The sequence below is a fragment of the Myxine glutinosa genome, chromosome 5 (assembly GCF_964187855.1).
Source record: "Myxine glutinosa chromosome 5, kmMyxGlut1.1, whole genome shotgun sequence".
In the NCBI taxonomy this organism is placed as follows: domain Eukaryota; kingdom Metazoa; phylum Chordata; class Myxini; order Myxiniformes; family Myxinidae; genus Myxine; species Myxine glutinosa.
Genome location: NC_136265.1, coordinates 150067815 through 150086171, shown reverse-complemented (window position 1 = coordinate 150086171; position 18357 = coordinate 150067815). Strand labels below are relative to the sequence as shown.

The 18357-nt window shown below is 46.4% G+C and overlaps 1 protein-coding gene across 1 annotated transcript in view; it reads left to right on the top strand.

The window, feature by feature from the left end:
• The first annotated feature begins 6857 nt into the window (after positions 1-6857).
• Positions 6858-18357, top strand: part of LOC137412662 (syntaxin-binding protein 6-like) — a 72360-nt gene continuing 60860 nt past the window's right edge. The window contains exon 1 of the mRNA XM_068097950.2: positions 6858-7194. The gene's annotated coding sequence lies outside the window, so the exon portion shown is untranslated. The remainder of the gene's footprint in view (positions 7195-18357) is intronic.

Here is an 18357-nt window from a genome sequence, read left to right as displayed (position 1 = left end):
ACGAAATGCCTTCCCTACTGTTATGGTCCGACCCTCCAAATCCTTGCCATTCCAATTCTTCTCTGCCTCTCTGGCGTCTTTGGTGCTGGCAAACGTGACAAAGCCGAACCCTCTGGACTGTTGCGTTTCCCAGTCTCTTACCAACCGCACGTCCACCAGCGGCCCATATCTGTTGAAGACAGAGGTCAGAACTTCTTCCTCTGTTTTGAAGTTCAGTCCCCCTACAAATAACTTGGCACTTTTGTCGCCATCCCGAGCTGGTGTGGTGTTATTTTCCCTGCTGGGCTCTTGACCAACCCTCAGGTTACCATAAACTTGACCCCCGGCCAAATCATTCCCGATAACCACAGATACACCCTCTACAGGAAGCGTGGCTTGTAAACCGACGGTGACCGGTCCTGACACCAAATCGGACTCCAAATGGATGACATGAAGGGGAGCACTAACACCGCCCCCAATCCCCTGTAAACGAACACTATCCCCCGTTGCCGTCTCCTCGGACCATGGCAAAATGCCTTCAAGCATTAAAGATTGATGTGCCCCTGTGTCCCTCAATATCCTAACCGGTTTCCGGTTAGTCGAGGCTCCATCCCGTGACACAAACCCCTCTGAAATAAATGGTTGGTAACCCTTTTGATGGCGATTTCTTACGCTAGCCATCGCATTCGGAGTGGTAATAGTCGGACTCCGCTCTGGGTTGTCCCTTTTCATGAGGTAACAACTGGACATCAAGTGTCCAGGTTTCTTGCAAAACGCGCAAGTAGGCCCGGAGGAAAAACTCGTGGTCTGCCTCGGGCCCCCTGAAAAATAAGTTGGTCTTGGGCCCACAGCCCTCTGACTTCGAACAGGTGGGGTATCCGCGTTGTCCCCCTCATCCTCTCGAGGCCGCCGCCATGTATTGTCGTTCTCCGCACCTGCTGTTCCCCACCTCCCCTGCGGAGATCTAGGCGAGGAGGTAGGTTCATGGACCCCTATTCGGTGGGTTAAGGCATAATCATCTGCCATGGTGGCTGCGTCCCACAACTTTGGTACTTTCTTTTCCTGCAGGTACACTTTGATGTCCTCGTGGACACACTGCTGGAATTCCTCCACCAGGATCAAGTCCCGCAATGTTTCGAAGTCTTTCCCGACTCCTTTTGACTCACACCACCGATCAAACATGTTTTCTTTCACTCTGGCAAACTCCACATGGGTCTCACTCTCCCTCTTCCTGGCATTCCTGAATTTTTGCCTGTAAGCTTCCTGAACCAACTCATAGGCTTTGAGGATGTGCTTCTTCAGTACCTCATAATCTGCACATTGGTCCATTGGTAGCGCCGAATAAATTTCCTGAGCTTTCCCCACCAGCACACTTTGCACGAGTATGGTCCAGGCCTCCTCCGGCCAATTTAATTGTCGAGCCACTTTCTCAAAGTGTGGAAAAAATTTCGCGACTTCCTTTTCACTGAACGGTGGAACCAGCCTCACATGTCTGCCCACATCCCAGGTTCTCTGGTTAGGTGTCGACCCCGTCAGCAAGGGTGGTGCCTCTCCCCGTTCTCTCATTAACTCCAGCTCCTTGAATTTGATTTCTTGCTGAAGCTCCATGTCACGTTCCTTTAATTCCCTTTCCGCTTTTCTCTCCTCTGCTTTTCTCCCTTCTAACCTTTCCTGGAGTTCTCGTTCCACTCTCCTTTCCTCTGCTTGTTTCTCTTCTCTCCTCTCTTCTGCTTTCCTTTCTTCTTCTGCTAACCTTTCCTGGAGTTCTCGTTCCACTCTCCTTTCCTCTGCTTGTTTCTCTTCTCTCCTCTCTTCTGCTTTCCTTTCTTCTTCTGCTCTTTCCTTTTCTGCTTTCCTTTCTTCTTCTTTTAACCTTTCCTGGAGTTCTCGTTCCACTCTCCTTTCCTCTGCTTGTTTCTCTTCCCTCCTCTCTTCTGCTTTCCTTTCTTCTTCTTTGATCCGTTCCTGGCTCCGTAATTGCAACTCCAGTTTCCGGAGCTCCACGTCTTCTGGTTCTTCGGGTAGCCACTCCCAGGCTAACTCGTCCCATGTTCCTAATCCCACCATAGATTGTATCACCGTGGCCTGCAACTCTGCCTTCCTCAAATTAGTTCGGACCTCCAAGTTAAAATGTTTGGCCAATTTCAAGAGGTCCGACTTTAGCAACGCTCGGAACTGTGCCTCACTCGGGGTTACCCCAAAGTTCTGTGCCACAAACGCCATGGTGCCTATCGTTAACACCTGTTAACCTTCACCCAAGACTTTACCCCAATTTCTCAAAAATTTTTACCAATTAATAATTAATTAATAAATTTTAATTAATAAAAAATTCTTATTTTATTATTTTATACAATTTTAAATCCCGGACGTAGACCCAATTGCGAATCGTAATTTGGACGAGCCCCCAATTCTGTTACGTGGTCCCCTCGGTGACTACCTGGTCTCGGTGACCCCCGGACCGTGAGAGGACCTTCGCCAGAAAATAGTATTATATAGGTGCGCTTTCGCAACGCAATCCCTATGAATTCCACCCACGAGACACTGATGTTCAAGAATATATTTCCCAATGGTAATGATACCATACAATTTCAATGACACAACCACGGAGATTTTCCCCGAGCAATCAACAATACACAACCATCAACAAGATTTCAATGACAATCAATTCCCTATGAGTAAGATGGCCATCTTATATACGTGTGTCCCGGTGAGTACTCACGACACCCTTTTGGTCTCGGTCCCGCACAATGTCTCTGGGCCCCTCCTGACCAAGATGATAGTCGGCGTCGCCGCACTCGGGCGGTTGAACGAACCCCGGGTGGACGTCTCCACCGGGCAGGTATCGTACCAGGCCCCGCGGCTGCAGCCTCTCGTGGCTACGCGGAGCGGGCGCGGTAAAGCAAGCCAAAAGCCCCACGCCACTTGCCAGGCGTGCTAGGCCCCAACCTGCGACTCATACGCGTCTTTTAGACGGGGCCGCGAACGGTACCAGACGCGGGGTCGATGCACGGCCCCACGTCAACTTGACGTCTCCACCGGGTCGGTATCGTACCAGGCCCCGCACTCCTCTTGCCAGACGGGCTTCGGAACGCCGCTTTGCCACGCAGCGCAAGGTCGAGGCCACCTTTCGTCCGAGCGGGGCAAGGAAGAACCAGAAGAATACTCGTCCTTTTCCCTCGTGTCGTTTTCTCTTCCGTTTCCGGTCACTTCCGTTTCCGGCCACTTGTTCAGAAGGGCTCCTGACCCTCCAATCACAACAACCCTTAATATACTACACACGGATAAGCAAAGATCTGAATATTAATTCACATAGATATGTAACACATGCGTGGAGATTTCCATGGATACCAACAGAGGAGAGTTTGGTGAGCAGAGCGGGGTGCCAGACCGTATCGAACGCACGTGATATGTCAAGGGAGACAGCTCTAATTTCCTGTTTGGCATTGAGGACCTCCATCCATTGTTGAGAAAGCAGAAGCAGCATGTCCAGAGTAGAGTGACCAGGTCTGAAACCAAATTGATGATCAGAGATCAAGCCATTGGAGAAGAGGAAAGATTTCATATCTGAAGCAATGATGGATTCCATGACTTTGCTGATAATTGGGAGAAGGCTGATTGGTCTGCAGTTGCTGGGATCTGTTTTTGCACCTTTTTTGTGCAAAGCGGTGATGTTGGCAGATTTCCAAGCAGATGGCAGATGACCTTGAGCAAAAGAGAGGGTGAAGAGAACAGAGAGAGGGAGTGAAAGAGCGGAAGAACAAGATTTTAGGACCCGTGGGCTGATGCCGTCAGGTCCAGTTGCAGAATCAGAGTCGAGGGTTGACAGAAACTTTTCCACCTTGTCAGGAGGAAAGGACACAGAGTCCAGGAGCAGCTGCATATGACTGGGTATGGTGGGTACAGAGAGGGATGGGTTTGGGACACAAGATTTAGAGGCAAACACAGAGTTGAGGCATTCAGCTTTTTCACGTGCGGAGTCAGCCGTGTGGCCATTTGAGGTGAGGGAGGGGATGGAGGGGGAACAAACACCAGAAACAGATTTGACCAGACGCCACCAGGATTTGGAAGAGGGAGACAGATAAGAGAGTTCTGTCCTGAGAACGGAGAGATATTGTTTCCTGGCTCTCCTGAGGGTGGACACACACTTGTTTCGGGCTTTGTGAAAGGAAATGAGATTTCCTTCCGTTGGATTTGCTTTCCAGGAGACGAAAGCAAATTGTTTCTGGACAACAGCCTCACCACAAGATTCCGTGTACCATGGACGGGAGGAAGGGTATGACAACTGAATATGAGATGGGATATATCTGTGCATGAGAGAGAGCAATTTACTTTGGAAGAATTCCCAGGATGAGTTGATGTCAGAGGCGGTAGAGATGGGAGACCAGTCCATATGATTGATGGCTGCTGGAAGACCGTGCCAGTTGGCCTGAGTGAAATGCCAGACTCGTCGATGCTGAGGAGGCTCTCTGAAAATGGTCAGAGAGATGGCCACTTTAACAAGCACATGATCAGATGAGCCGATTTGAGCAGATGAAGAGCAGCAGACATTTTCAGGGAAGTTAGTCATAACCAAGTCCAGAAGAGAAGATGCTCCGTTGACTGAGATCCGGGTTGGGAAATTGACAGATTGTGTCAGTCCCAGTGAGTCACAGAAGTCCTTTGCTGAAGAGCCATGGCTGGTGAGAGAGGTACCCACACCCAACCAACTGGCATGGTGACAATTGAAATCACCACATATGAGGAAGAGAGAGTTGGGATGGGTAGATAGAAGTTGGTCCATGTTATCAGACAGCGAGATGTAGATGGAGTCATCACTGTTTGGTGGACGGTACAACACACATATGAACAAAAGGTGGGAGCGAAGGGGAAGCCGTAGCCAAAGGTATTCCTGGGGGTGAGGTGGAGAGAGGGCAGTGCAGAGCGAGTGAGGAAGAGAGTTTTTTATAAAGATAGCAACCCCCCCTGCAGGACGAGGCTCAGGTCTATCATACCGGAGGAGGGAGTAACCTGGGAGAGATACCAAGGAATCAGAGACATCATGAAGGAGGAAAGTTTCTGTTAAGCAGATCACATCTGGTTTGTCAGAAGCAACCTGTATGGAGAGATCAGTCAAGTTTGAGCGAAGGCCCCGGATGTTTGAGGTCCATACTGTTAAAGAAGAGGAAGGGGGAGCATCGGATACAGAACAGGGGGGGGGGGGGAGCGGTAGGGTAAGATGTGGAAGAGGAGGAAGAGGTAGGGAGGGCTGTTGAAGGTGTGTCAGAGATTTCAGAATAGCTTGGAGAAAGGGAAGAATGGGGTGGACAAAAGGTTTGATGGTGATTGGGTGAGGGGCAGTGAGGTGTTTTTTGAGGAGGGGTAAGAGTGAGGCAGAAGGTTGAGGGAGATGAAGGTGAAAGTTGGAAGGGGGAAGAAGCGGGGAGGATGCTTTGAGGAGGATGGGTGAGAGGGGAGTCTAGGAGGGGAGGAGTGAGGGAGGGTCTCGGAGGGGAGGGGTGTGGGGGGAGTTTAGGAGGGAAGGGGCAAGGGGGGAGATTTGAAAGGGATGGGTGATGGGGAAGATTTGGAGGGGAGGGGCAAGGGGGAAGATTTGAAAGGGATGGGTGATGGGGAAGATTTGGAGGGGAGGGGCAAGGGGGAATATTTGAAAGAGATGGGTGATGGGGAAGATTTGGAGGGGAGGGGCAAGGGGGTGGATTTGGAGGGGAGGGGTGATGGGCAAGTTTTGAAGGGGAGGGGTGATGGGGAAGTTTTTGAGGGAAGGGGTGATGGGGAAGTTTTGGAGGGAAGGGGTGATGGGGAAGATTTGGAGGGGAGGGGTGATGGGGAAGATTTGGAGGGGAGGGGCAAGGGGGAATATTTGAAAGAGATGGGTGATGGGGAAGATTTGGAGGGGAGGGGCAAGGGGGTGGATTTGGAGGGGAGGGGTGATGGGCAAGTTTTGAAGGGGAGGGGTGATGGGGAAGTTTTTGAGGGAAGGGGTGATGGGGAAGTTTTGGAGGGAAGGGGTGATGGGGAAGATTTGGAGGGGAGGGGTGATGGGGAAGATTTGGAGGGGAGGGGTGATGGGGAAGTTTTTGAGGGAAGGGGTGATGGGGAAGTTTTGGAGGGAAGGGGTGATGGGGAAGATTTGGAGGGGAGGGGTGAGATTGGATTTTGAAAAATGTGCGATTGATGGGAAACGAACATTTATTGCAAAATGAGTTTATTGCGACCTTCGAGTCAAAAATACGGTTGAGGACGCTGAAGGATGGGTGGAGTTCTGGAGAGTTCAGGGAATGTATGAAAGAGGCACTGTAACTGTAAGAGATGGAAAAATTTTTTTGGAATGAATAGATTAATTCATTTGGAATGAATATTTTGGAATATCAACCTTCCACCAAAGTTTCATCAATATCTGATGATATCATCGGGTAGTTATGCTGCGGGCAGAAAGACAGACAGACACCCATGACGAATATAGTGGTCACTCTGTTTGATAACTCGTGAACCAATAACCTGCCTTTCGCTCTGTAACTGAACACTACATTCCTCACCTGGTGGTGCCTTTAAGGGGCGGGGTTAATAGCTCTCCGACAGCCAATAAGGGGACGGGGATTACAGGTTTTTCACAGCATTTAAGGGACGGGGTTTACAGCACTCCAACATCCTTGACAGCTTTTAAGGGGCGGGGTTAATAGCACTGACAGCTTTTAAGGGGCGGGGTTTACAGCACTCCAACAGCTTTTAAGGGGCGGGGTTTACAGCTCTGACAGCTTTTAAGGGGCGGGGTTAATAGCACCGACAGCTTTTAAGGGGCGGGGTTTACAGCTCTGACAGCTTTTAAGGGGCGGGGTTAATAGCACTGACTGCTTTTAAGGGGCGAGGTTTACAGCTCTGACAGCCTTTAAGGGGCGGGGTGTACAGATTTTTTCACAGCTTTTAAGGGGCGGGGTTAACAGCACTCCAACAGCCTTTAAGGGGCGGGGTGTACAGATTTTTTCACAACCTTTAAGGGGCGGGGTTTACAGCTCACCAACAACTTTTAACGGATAGAGTTTCGTCCTCCCTACATCACAACGAAAACAAAAACTTCCAACTTTACATATTTATCCAGCGCTGTTTGGATCGCCTGCGAGCACCGGAGCCAGCACATCCTCACGGACACCTTGTCGTCGTGGAAACGCCTTCAGTTCCCCTCGTGGTTAAACGAACTTTTTAAGTGGCCGCACTTGGGTGAGTTATCCGGTTGTTTAATGTCAATGACTTCGTTCACTTTCAGTCACCACGTGTGTAATCGCTCGTTCCACATCGATTGCTCGAGCCTGCGATCGGCGTTTACGCGTCGCTAACTGGAATCTCCAAGTTTCGCGCTTTCGAAAGGTTTTCCCAACTTTACAAACCTATCTTTTCCCATATTTCCGTGGTTAGTATATGTATATTCCATCATGAGTTGCAAAACGACGACTGATCGGTTGAACGAGTTTATCCATTTGGACAGTGTGACGCTCTGGGTAGATGTAACGTGGACAGAGAAACCATGAATTCCATCGTCTATGACGTCATTTTATCCTCATCCCTGACCATGGAGATCCATTTACTCAGAATGGCCACGGTCTTTCTGTCATTGCTGTTCCAACGACTTTGTTCCCAATAGTGCCATATGTTGGCTATATTCGCTTGTTATGGCTAACGGATGTGGATATGGTCCTTTTAAACACGATTACGATGAATTTGCTCTTTCGATATCCTCGCTAATGTTGCTTCTCATAAACAAACGATTATATACTGTATCTGGAGTCATAAAACGCTTGTGTGATGCTACTACAGTGGCCTATCCTTTCTCAAGGTGTGCTGTGTTACCTTTGCATATAGCTATTTAACAATCAATTTGAAGGACCCATCCACATATTATGTACACCAAATACAGAACTCCTATTTTATCCGAGATGTATTTTCCTCCCTTTATTAGTCCCCTACCTGGGGGGGACTATAGGTTTGCTCTACGTCTGTCCATCCATCCATCCATCCAATGGAGGATGTGATTTTGGAGAATGGAGGATGCTCTACGTCCCTTAAATGCTCAACTCTGTGTTTGCCTCTAAATCTTGTGTCCCAAACCCATCCCTCTCTGTACCCACTGTACCCACCGTACCTTCCCCATCACCTCCGTCCCACTTGTGGTTTTTTTCAGACTTTTCCCCCATACCCTGTAACATATTCGACTCAAACTTAGCACAAGCCTTTTTTTTTTTTCTTTTTTTTTTTTTGTATACAAGATTGAGGCTCGTGTAAGAGCTAGCACAGAAAACACAAAAAACATAAACGGACACATAAAACAATAAAGGGAGGGAGAGACAAGATGGGGAGAGAGAGGGAAGCACACAAGCACAACAGAGAACAGGGACATCGGGAGACCTGTGGAAGGGAGTGGGCTGGGGGGGGGGGGGAGGTGGAGGGGTACACGGTATAACGCAAATTGACACTACTAGGAATTTCAGGAATGAAGTTGGAGATTGAAAGAGGTGGATTTGGGGTGTATTAACGGGGGTAGAACAGGGTTGGAAAAGATCAAGGTTTTGGATGGGGGAAGACAACAGATGGTGGTGAACAGCTGTTTTAAAGAACTGGAGGGAGGAGTAGGATTGAAGAGCATGAGGGAGTTTGTTCCAGAGGCAGGAGAAAAGAGGAATGAAAGAGTGAAGATGAGCAGAGAGTCTTGATTTTGAAATTTTGAAACTTTATTATGATAAGTTGCAGAACAAGTTCGAGTTTCAGGGTGTTTTGTCAATTTTAAAGTTTGTTAAAAAGTAAAGGTGCATGTATTGCAAAGCAATTCTCGCTCTTGTTCGTATCATCTTCACAGCTTCCAAACTCCTTTTCCTTGCGTTGCGTTGCATAACGTTGCCCAAATTATAAAAAAAAGAAAAAAAAAGGGAAAAAAAGCATTACGTCATTTTTGAATGGCCCTATATTGTGGTTAAGAAACCCATGACTGTGTGATGAATCGGTTTGTTCTGATATAACTGTGGGGAGGGTGACATGGATGACAGGTGTTGAGTTAATCTTTTTAACCCTTTGAGTACGGATGACGTCCAGTGCCGCAACCTGCGAAAAAGTTTTGTGTATGGATGACGTTACTACACGTCATCGACTATACCTATAAATAGATAGTCAGTACGTGGTTGCATTCCCTTACCAAAATGCCAAATTAATCTCGTACCGGGGGTATTTTTATAAAATAAAAAAAATCCCATACTCAAAGGGTTAATAGCACATTAAATGTGTTTCCCAATCGTGCTGTTCATCTTTTAAGAGTGCCTTAAAAGCGTGTTTCCCAATGGGCCCGTTACCGGATTTTGTCACAGGTTGTGACCACAGTGCGGTCATTCTTGTTTATTCTTCATCTCCTGTTACTATTCCTGTCAAACACCTCTCCCTAACAGACCCCTGTTGCCAACGACCCCACGACACGTCCTGTAGCCCCGCTCCTTCACAGGTTGTGACCACAGTGCGGTCATTCTTGTTTATTCTTCATCTCCTGTTACTATTCCTGTCAAACACCTCTCCCTAACAGACCCCTGTTGCCAACGACCCCACGACACGTCCTGTAGCCCCGCTCCTCCCATCTCATCCACCCCTCTCCCTGTGTGGTCCATCAATATTGAAGATCCCTTTTCGAATAATACCAATACTTCCTCTTTGGCTTACTGAGGCAGCTCCCGACATTGTATGCCGAACAGAAACGTTTCTCTCGGAGGATGTCATCTTTGTCACAAACTCCATTTATTGCCACCATCATTTATTGCCAACTACGTTGGTGCTCAAGAACCCTCGAAGAAAAATATTGGGTGCTTAACACCGATGAGCCACAAACGGTTTTGTTTTATCGGATTATTGCTTTGCCGTGTTAACGTTTACCTGAAATCGAGCTTTTAAAATGGCACTATTGCGTGTCTCGTAGGCTACATTTTCCAGAGCCATCTGTGATGTTTTGTGCAACATCACAGTGTCAAACCAGAAGGCAGAATTAGACCAGTATACTGCAGTTTGTACTGAGGTGATGGACAGTAATCGATGAAAGGAAGTTGATAAATTTAAAAGCACCATTGCTCAAGCTGCAGGAATCAAACGTCCTTTAACGAGTGCAGTATAATGTGCAGCGCCTGAGCTACAAGTCACAAGCCAACTGCTTGATATATGAGCTTAAATCTTAATGAGAGCAGAAAAATGAAACACAAGTACAGATGCATTCAAAGTTGATAAAACCACCCCCATGCCAAATAAATATATAACGTCCTCCAGCGCGCGGCACATAGAGACTGTATTTGGAGGGAGAGGTGTGCAATAATTGATTGATTTAATTGCATAATTAAAATCAATAAACAACAATTCTAAAATAATTAATCAATTGGCTAACAGCATATCTCAACCACCAGTGTTTTATCCGAAGCTGTAACTTTTTGAAAATTAATTAAATAAGTCATTAATCGAAAAGAAGAAATAATTAATTGATTGATTGATCAATAAATAAAATATAGAATTTACAGTCAAATCGCTTGGTTATTGTCGTGTACAAATATCAGCTTCCTAGCTCAAAAGGTGCCTGAGATATTGCCCAGAAAAGAAAGGAAATAAATAAGTACTTAATTAATCGATAATAATGAAGTAATTAATCAATTAATTGATCTTCCGCCACCTTGAGCCAAGTCTTTCTCAGTCTTCCCTGTCCTCTACTTCCTTCTACATTCATTTCCATCACGCTTCTCAACCAGTCACTTTCATCCTTCCTCAACACATGGCCAAACCAGCTCAACCTGTTTCTCTTCACAGCATTCATCACAGGCTCTATTCCCATCATCTTTCGCAATTCATCATTTGTCTTCCGCACATCCACCGAACCATTTGCCTTTCCAGCCTTCGTTGCTGCTCTACGTTAATTACCCATGTCTCGCTCCCATAAATCATAACACTTCTCACACATGCAGCATACACCTTTCCCTTCAGCGTCAACGACACTCCCCTCCTCGTCAGCACGCCACTCGCTCAGTTCCAGAAACTTCTTCCATGCACATCTCACTCTAGCAACGTTGCCGAGTCTGATCCACCTTCTCCATTCAGCAAGTGTCCTAGGTAGCAAAATGTTTTCACACCTTCCAGCTTCACTCCGTCTCCAAGATCCCACTCAACATTTCCTCCATCTGCAGCTCCCTCTGTGCACACCTTACACGTGAATGTAGCTGCCACATTGGTTAATGACCCTCTGACCACTACATTTTCGATGAACCCACTCAGCGCACATTGTACATTGAATGAAGTTCACTCAGACACCCTTCCCGTACATAGCACACTGCCACTTCCCAGTTCTTTCCACCTCACCACATGCTTTACCACTTGCCATCACCTTCGTCTTTCCAATATACACCTTCAGAACTTTTGCCTCCATACATTTCTTCCACTTGTTCATCTTCTCCTTCAGTCCATCCATACTCTCCCCCAATCAACACCAGATCATCTGCATACAACAACAACTCCCACGGTAAACCCTCCTTTGTTCCGAGCCAGCACCTCCATCACAGCTACAAATATTAGTGGACTTTTTACCGACCCCTGATGCACTCCCACCTTCACCTCAAACTCACCACTGTTCCCGTCCTTCGTCCTTACAGCTAGCTGTGCGCGCTCTCTCGTACATTGCCATCACTACTCTGATCAACCATTCCTCCACTCCTAACTTCCTCAATGCCCATGACACTACTTCCTGTGAAACCCTATCGGAAACCCTATCGGATGCTTTCTCCAGATCAACAAACCCAAGAAACTACTTTTTCCTCTTCTCCATGTACTTCTCCTGCAACTGCCTTACAATAAAAAGTGCGTCTGTAGTTCCTCTTCCTGGCATAAATCCAAACTGCATTTCGTCGATCTTCACTTTCTTCCTTATCCTCCTCTCCAACACCCTTTCCAATTCCTTCATTCCATGCTCCAATAACTTTATCGCTCTATACGAGCCACAGTCCAGAGGGTCACCTTTCCCCTTGTATAGAGGGACGACGGTATTCGGTTCCCAATCCACTGAAATGCGGCCTTCTTTCACCACCAGATTACAGATCTCTGTCATTCTCTACACACCCCAACTTCCCGCTGCCTTCAACATATCTTCCACAACTCCCGTCGGCTCTCCCGTTTTTCTACTCTTCATTGCTTCTATCGCTTCCTCAACTTCCTTCTCAGTTATCTTCTCTGCCGGTCCTAAAACTGGGTTACTCTCTATGTTGCCGTCCCATTCATTCTCTGCATTCAATAGCATTTCCATATATCTCTTCCATATTCCTTTAATTCCATCTGGGTCCACAACGATTTGTCCCACTTCATCCTTCAAGCAACTCACCCCCATCACATTGCAACTCTTTCGCTATCTGCTTTGCAATCCTGAATACCGCTTTCTGGCCCTCTTCGAATCCAAGCGTTCTCCCAACGTTTTCCAATATGCCTCCTAGGCCTTTGCTACCTCTTTCTTTGCAGCCTTCTTGGCTGCCTTAGAACTTTCATGCCCTGCCTCTTCTGTCCCCGTACCCTTCACCTTCTTCCTCTTCTCGTCAAGCCTCTTTCCAACTTCATCATCCCACCACCATGTTTCCGACTGCCTCGGTGGTCCTTTTGTCCATCCACATACCTCACTAACGGCTCCCACAGACTATATTTCAGTGACATCCAACCACTTTCAAGCTCAACCACCATCTCAACCACATCATCCTCTACCATACTCAGCCTCTCTTTTAATGCCTCCCTCACTGTAACCTTTTTCAACCTCCACACCTTTATTCTCGGTTGGTACTTCACCTGCCGAGCTCTCCTCATACCTTTCACCCTTATGTCGCAGACAACCAATTGGTGCTGTGAAACAGCCTCCTCCCCCGGGATCACCTTTGTGTCCCGGCGGTGCCCCCAATCTTGCCTACGAACCATCAGGTAGTCAACGGTTGTCATCGACCCACCTGACGTGTATGTAACAAGCTTATTATCCCCTTTCTGGAACTGAGTATTACAAATCAACAAACCAGCTCCATCAGCAAACTCCAAAATTCTTTCACCTTCTCCAGTCCTCACACCATATCCGTAACCCCCATGAACTCCCTCAAAACCGTCTATACTCCTTCCCACATGTCCATTTAGGTCTCCTCCTACCACAAAAACTTCCTCATCTTTCACGTGTTCCATCTGCTTCTCTATCGCACACCAGAACGTGGTCAATCAATTGGATGAATGAACAGGATTAAATAATTAAATTGATATATGTGGGAAAATTACATGCCCAGACCAGGAATCAAACTCGGGTCCTCTGGAAAACCGTACCTGGGTTTGATTCCTGGTCTGGGCATGTAATTTTTCCAAATATATCAATTTAATTATATAAATGTATTGAATATGATATTTTGTAGTATTTTGTATTCTCCATGTTGCGAAGCTGCTGCTGCTGCTGCTGCTGCTGCTGCTTCTTGACAACTTCCATCTACAGTTAAGGACCAGCAATTTTTTGTGGCTTTTGTGAATAATAGGTTTTTTCCCCATTGAGCAAGTATCATCTACACCTTGCTGCTGCTCAGTATATTCACACCTGAGAAAGGAGATGTCTCATCTCTGATCTGCAAGCCAGGAACGTGATATGCAGCCATCATAGATGTCATTGCTGAGGATAAACTTTGTTGCAATTTTTGACCGTACAGGGATTTGTGATATGGATGCGCAAATCAACATTCACATTTTATATTGGTGATGTGTACATGCGTTAAGGATGCACCTGAGCGTTCAAAAATGACTGCAGCCAATGGGGATTACAGTCTCGCATTAAGCAGATACATTTGCTTGATCTATTCCTTTATCTGGGTCCATCCACACCCATGGGAATGTTCTTTCAAAGCCTGGATTTTTACGGCGTAGCCCATAGGGCAAAGCCGACTAGAACGGTGTTTGTGCAACCGTATGTCCCCTCAAACGTATACCAATCAGAGCTGAGGATCTGGTCACATGACAGGGTGACGAGATTACGTCTGTCATTATGGCGGCTGACTCTCCAGTCTCCACACTCCAGCATTTTTATTCCAATTTTGTTCAGGCCGAACATATCATCGAACCTGTCATATATCACAATCGCCATGCTCTACTCCTACGTTTTTCATTCAGTGTGAAACACAAACGAACCAATTGTTAAAATGACCATCAAATATCGAAAGCATCAGCGTTGCATCTCTTCCAACAAACTGTACGTATAGGCCTTAGGCTTCATGCCTCACCTTCGGACTGCTTCGGACAAATTAAGCCCAGGTTTCTTAATACAGTAGTGTATCGTTTCAGTAGTATCGTTTTCGTAATAATAATATAAATATAGTATATATGACAATGACACTTTAATCCCAATGTCGTGAATACAAAGTTAATGGATCGAAGCGGTGTATGGTTCATGGATCAATGATAAGTGGTGTACGGTACTAACAACCGCAGAAGTAACGAATTCGCCTCGGTTTTTTGATAGCATATTATTAACTCAATCCTTGTGGGGCATATAGATTATGGTAGATCTTCCCTCAGTTCTGTAAGTAAAACTTACCTCACGGATGTTGAGATTCCCCCAAATGTCTTTGTTTGACGCTATAAACAGCATTAGGCAACTGTTTAAAATGCTAATCATGTGGGTTTGTGGTTTATAATATATTACAAGCCCGGCTACGCCGCTGTTAGACTTTCGGTCTTGTTTCTCAATTTTACTGGGGTTGCTTAATCTTGGCAAACCCAACTTGCGATATTCAGGTTCGTAATTTCTGTCTCTCTCTCCATATAAGTCTACTTCTTGGAGCAAGTGAGCTTGTCATGTGCAAAGGTGGAGTTGTGGAATAGTATCTGGACAACCTTGATGTATTATGTTCCTCAGGACACCAGTGTACTGGAGATCCTTCTAAACTCACTATGGAAGGTGACTGATGTTATTTCTATCTGTAAGAAAGGTGCAAAAACTCTCCATCTGAACTACAGAACATTTGCCTTCTTCCAATAGTCATCAAAGTAATGGAGTCTATCTTGACAGATGTCAATCCCAACCTCTTCTTCAATTGTCCGCGGAAGGAGGAATAATGGAGTCTATCTTGACAGATGTCAATCCCAACCTCTTCTTCAATTGTCAGTTTGACTTCCATCTTTATCACACCACAACAGATATGCTCCTTCTACTTTTGAATTGGTTTCCATTTGTGTCCAAACAAAGCCTTTCACATTAAATTTGTAAACTACCTGGTCAATTTGTTTACTGTGTTAAAGTTTTTGTCCGCAACCATACTCTACAATAGCAAGCAACATAACCTTGTGCCGAGGAACCTCCAAGAAGACCAGACTACTTGCTACCTTGTAGGCAGGAATTTGGAATTTATCAAAGGTACCGGCGATAACTCGCGCACTCTTCGTGAAGGAGTGTGGGAACCTTAACATCCACCAACTAATGCTAGCAGATGGATCAGCCTGTTAGATGTCCATCCAAAAAAAACAACTGTGAGCACATTGATGTATCGTCCTGTCTGTGAAATACCAGGATGGCAGTTTATAGCAGGGTCGAGCCTCAAAATCTAGACGATGTCTCAGAAGCATGTGTGCATGCCTCTAGGCTATCCTGCCAGTCCTCATTTTTCTTTATTTGCAATGGCTTGCTGCTCAGACCATAAAGCAAGAGGGTTGAGGAGACCCTCTGGATATCTCCCAAGCATTTGACACCATCTGGGATCCATTTGGTCAATAAGTGTTTGCCATGAGCATCCGGGGGCTTCTCTTTGCCTGGCTAGTTTTATTTGTGCTCATAAGTAATCTGTGATTCTTTTGTGTCCTCTCTCCTGCCTTTGCCTTCGAGTTTGTTGTTCCTCATGGCAGTGCCTTGGGACCTATCCTGTTCCTGGTTTGTATAAAAGATCTCTTTGTGTCTGGGGATAATATTTAGGCTAAGAATGCCAGTTTATGCTGGAAAATCTATCGCACAAACAGCAGGCAGACTTCAGCAGCATATATATGTCTGCCAATTATAGAGAAAATTCGAAGCGATGGCATTCAATGCCTCCGTATTCTATACATTCACTCTGTCTTCATAAAAAGACTGCATGGCTAGTCTCCAAAATTGCCTCTGCATTCTTCTGGCAGAGCTGTAGATTTTGGGGCTTCTTGGACAAAATCTGCCATGACCTTTCCTGGGCTGATCATATATTTAAGCTTGAATTGCAGGATTAGGAGGGAGTGTCGGAATAATTTGTAGGGCCAAGTGACGGCTTGGCCACTCTTGGCTCATAATAGTATACAAGACCTTCATCTGCAGGGCCTCCTTTGTTGATGAGTACCACCAGATCTCACCTTGTGCCCTGAGAAGCAGCGGAATGCAAGGCTCTGGTTATTAGAATGACTGGCAAGAAGCTAAGGTCCAAGATCTGATCCTCTTCCACCACCGACGGCCTGGTTATCTCATGGTTTTCTGCTGCCTCGTATCTGGTTTTGCCCCACCTTTCCCCTTACCCATTCAATCCATATATAATTAACCTCCCCACATCTAGGCTGACTGTTTGGTCCTTCCCAACTGTGAAATTGCTTCAGATTTTAACGTGGTGTTCTTCCTCCCACACCTTTAAAATGGTGACCTATTGCCATCTTGTGACGTTCCAGATCTCTTCCTTTCTCACCATCACTGCTCTAGCTCACCTGCACTTTTCCACATTTGATTGTCAGCTTTTATTATTATTATTTTTTTTTCATCAGCTTATGCCCTCTTCCTTGGTTATCTCCATGTGTTCTTACTTGTCACGTTTCCTGTCTGTTTGGTCCTTGCCATATTCACTGTCCCTTTTTTGCCGGTTCTCCACTGCTCCATTTTTGGTATGTTGGTCTCTCACCCTTCTGTAATCTGTTCCTCCATGTTTTAACCTCTGTTTCTTGAATTTATATATATATATATATATATAATATATATATATATATATATATATATATATATACTAGCCGAAAGCACCCGGCGTTGCCCGGGTTCTTTATGAATGATTTTACTACTATAATTCAGCTTTTACTCGTGGCTGTAGAAGATTGACTACTATAATTCAGCTCAGCTTTTAATTGCGAAATTGGCCCAGCCCGGCCGAGGCAGCATAAACCGGCCTCACCACCTAGCCTATAACCTTCCCGGGGCCCGTCCCGACATTTTTGGTTATTTTTGAATGAATTTACTACTATAATTCAGCTTTTACTCGTGGCCCTAGAAGATTGACTACGATAATTCAGCTCAGCTTTTAATTGCAAAATGGGTCCAGCCCGGCCGAGGCGGCCTCGACCGGCCTCGCCACGTAGCCTAAAATCCTACCCGGGGCACGTCCCGACATTTTTTGTGTCAGAGGTTTCCTCCTATCTTTCAACGTTCAGGAGATTAGCGCGTGCAGACAGACAAACAAACAAAAACTTTCTTTTATATATATATAGAAGATATTGTTGTGGATCTGTCGCCGGCCTTCTCCCCTTATCAAGGGGGGATTAATCCCCTTGTCTTTACTAGCCTGGCGTGACCCGAGACCTATTACGTCCCTTCCAGACAGCGCCAAATAGGGTTTCGGGACCAAATTCGCTAAGTACTAGGCGCTGCCCTGGAAGCGAGGAAATAAGCCTCGCACGAACCACGTGTGATGGTGATACGCCGAGCGGTTTGCGTATACGTGATCCACGCCGTTATAGATAGTGGAACCCGATTCAAGCGGTTTTACCCGTGCCACGCTTAGTCAATGGAGAAATCACAAAGACGATCAAATTCAGAAGAAAAGGAAGAACAAATAGATTTAATTATTATGCACGTATGTACAGCTCAGGATGAAGAGACAGGGAAGCTTGTCTTCTAAGTCTAAGACTTAGACAGTCTTAATTCTTAAAACCCAAGGACAAACGGGCCCGTCTGACACACTCACACGGGGATTGCAGATGGGCAGGATGATGTTCTCCAGCGCTGCGGTGGTTGTCCAGGCTCGGCCCCGTCCGGCTCTCCACGGTCCCCGGCACATCCCGCGGAGATGGAGGTAGGCGAAGGCAAGAACTCGTATCGTGTCGCTCGAACAAAACGGGTAATCTCGGGGCGAACGGTAGAGGGCGGACTTTGCGTGGCTGGCGGTTATTCAGCCGCGTTCACTCGCTTTGGCTGAACCACGCAAGTTATAACCGCGCTGGCTGCGCCCACGTATTCCTCGTAACCAAGTTCATACAGTGCGAGTGATCCTCTTCAAGCGCATCTCCCTTCTCAGAACTCGGAACTTCTTTCAGCACACCTCTCCCATAACTTGACGAGCGCGCAACTGCGGTGGGGGCTTCGCGCAAAGGGTTTTATTGCCACGCCCTTAGCCC